The sequence below is a fragment of the Pinus tabuliformis genome, chromosome 6 (genome assembly GCF_031772625.1).
Source record: "Pinus tabuliformis cultivar Carrire ecotype Pingquan chromosome 6, CPIR1, whole genome shotgun sequence".
Classification (NCBI taxonomy): Eukaryota; Viridiplantae; Streptophyta; class Pinopsida; order Pinales; family Pinaceae; genus Pinus; species Pinus tabuliformis.
In genome coordinates this window covers 1,479,701,896-1,479,704,972 of record NC_142292.1, presented here as the reverse complement: position 1 = coordinate 1,479,704,972, position 3,077 = coordinate 1,479,701,896, and positions in this window count along the sequence as shown.

Genomic DNA, 3,077 nt, shown 5'->3' with positions numbered 1-3,077 from the left:
AATGGATATCTCAACCACACATCAATCTAGAAAGCTAACTAGTTGAAGAGAATCTCGCAACCAACTAGGCCTTAACAAACTCCTATACACTAGGGACAAACTCCTATAGTAAGACAAGTAGGAATTATATTTTCCAAGTCCCCCCCTTAATGACTAATTGTCTTAATCTCAATCAACAAAGTCTAGTTGTGGTCTAACATGATCAAAATATATGTTGATGTCAATATAAAGGAACAACCATCTACTGGAATGCATGGGTACCAACTATTGAAACCGCCAATTTACTAGGATTACCTTCATGTACATGGTTCAATAAACCATTATATATGCGTACCTATACCTACAAGTCCCCCTCCATAATTATCAGCCTAGGTTTTCTCAAATTACTTGAAACCATGCACTCAATTTTATCAACTTACTCATAAATGCATACAAGTTTCAAATGCCAAAAATATTGAAGTGATGTGATGATGATATCTAAAAGTGATAAGGACGAGACATAGTGGCTAGATATACTAGTTACGTCGACATAATTTCCTCCACCAGCTGTATCGGCAGATGGGTTTGGAAACAAAACTTCCTAAGGTCGGGTGATCTTTCCATTAAAAAAAGGTCTGGGTGGCTTAGCAAATGGGATCATATTTTTAATATAAAAGACATTATTATTCTATAACGGAAGCATATGATTTTGTTGGTCGCCCAATTTGTTAACAATCTACTTTGAATAAGAATAATGTAAATTGTCAAATGAAAGAGTTGAGTAGGGAAAAATACAAACCAATGATTCTATCTTGTTTTTTTAAAGAAATGTGTTGTCATAACTTCGTAGAGCATAATGATGCAAGTTTGTATCAGCGTAGTCTAAAAATTCCACAAATTAGCTTGGAAAATAATGGAAGCCATGCAATATTATGACAAAATTCGACAAATGTTTTTGAAAATCTTGGTTACAACTGTCAAACTTCATGATTTTGGGTGCCCCAGGGATTCTTGATAGTGTTGAATCCATTTCCACGATAAAAAACAATTCAAACACTCTAGTATTATGATATTTTGAAATATTTTTACCAGGTTACAGTAAGAAATTTGTCGTCTAGGTGAATTTGTGGCGTCGGTAGACAACATCATTTTTATCCTTTTCATCCATAGTGCATGTGAATAAATTTCTTGATTCGTTGTAGGCAACATAGCCTTGTTTGATTATCTATACTCAAACTCGGCAGTTGACACAACAAATAACTTTATTACTTGACTTGGTAATCAATCCAACAAATTATATAATTTTCCCCAGTTAATTGCACACCTTACAGTTGTGAAATTGATAGTCTGCTCCACTCACTATTAAATCTTTCATAGTCCTGTTATATATATACTGCATCCTTTGGACTCGCTAACACATATTTTCTCGGAGTATGTGTACATTTAGAGTTCGCCAATCTTTTCCATTGAGTTTGTGTAAATTGGTTTATTTAACAGATTTCATAGCATCTTCACCATGCCATCCTAGGCCAACTGCAGACACATAATCATGCCTTCTCACTGCAGGGATGTCCCCAAGAGAGGGCGAGTCAAAGCAACCATTATCTCATCCCTTACCCATTCCATCAAGTCTATTTTCAATTCACATTCATTCTCCAATTCTCACGGGCTCTCACAATACTCTATGATGGCTGATTCTTCTTCTTCATCATCTCCTACTTCTTCTCCCTCAACCCTAGCGGGTTTAGGTCAAAGCTAGTAGGTGTTGCAGAGCGAGGGACATCTTCTTATACTTATGCTTCCTCTGCCTTGGCTTGAGGTTCTGGTTGAATCTAGTAGGTGTTGTAGATCAAGCGACATAGAGTGATATGGTCATCATAACATTAGGAACTACACAACACTTCCTAAATCATTGTTTGACATTGGATAATTCTGTGCTCCCTGTGTGTTTCGCGACATGGCTTAACTGCCTCTCATGGATCAATTAACTCTGGCAATGCATCTATTTACTAACACTTGTAGGTTTTGGTGTAACGACAATCGTGATTCCAACAAGTGGTATCAGATCCAAAGGTCTCAAGTTCAAATCACACACGACTCGCGCTGGGGGGAGATTGTTGGGAACTGGATAATTCATTACTCATTGTGTGTTTCGTGACATGGATTAACTGCCTCTCGTGCATCAGTTAACTCTGGTGATGTGTCCGTTTACTAACACCTACAGGTTTTGGTGTAACGACAATCATGATCCCAACAAAAGGCACTAGGGCTACAAAGGATGTGTCCACATTGAAGGAATAACTTGGCTTAGATGACAAATATGTTTTCTCTATATATAATTGTGCCTAGCTAGATGCCACATTCACATGTGAGACCTAATGGAGTACAATATCTTCAAGTCATGTTGTTATATCGATCTTATCACATGTTAACTATTATTTAATTTGATAGAACATTTTTGTAGCCTTAATCCATCTTGTTCTATTTGTAATAAAATGACATATTGTGTTGCCAAAAGATTCTAACATCTTATGCTTCATTCCATTGTTTGGTTGTTGTTATAATGTAGCAATTGGCCATGGGAGTCCAAATTGCAGGGCATAAAGCTACAATTGCTGGCACCTTTCGCCCATATTGCATGTGATAAATTGTTTATTTGAAGGTTGCCAACATAGGCAGTGAACCTAAAAAATAAAATTGATGTAAATTTTTAGCATTGTAGAACATTGACTGCAAGATTCACAGTGGTCTTAAATATCAAAAACTTGTTATATATATTCACATCAACATTTTCTCCTTCACTCAAACTGGTTTACATTTACATATTTGTCTTCATCTATGCTTTTCCTTATGATGTTTCCTTCGCAACATTTGGTGCAATTGCTAGCTTAATAATTTTGGAATAAGAATTTTTCCTTTTATTTTTCGTAAGAGAGAAGACATGGATATAGTATCATTATATCTCTTTCTAAAAGTGGTGGTCCATACCCATTAACAACCTTTTGATGTGCATGTCACAAGATCTTTTACTCGTAAACTCTTCCATGATCTCTGGTTTACATTCATGTTACACCACAGTAAATTGAGGGAGAAACCTA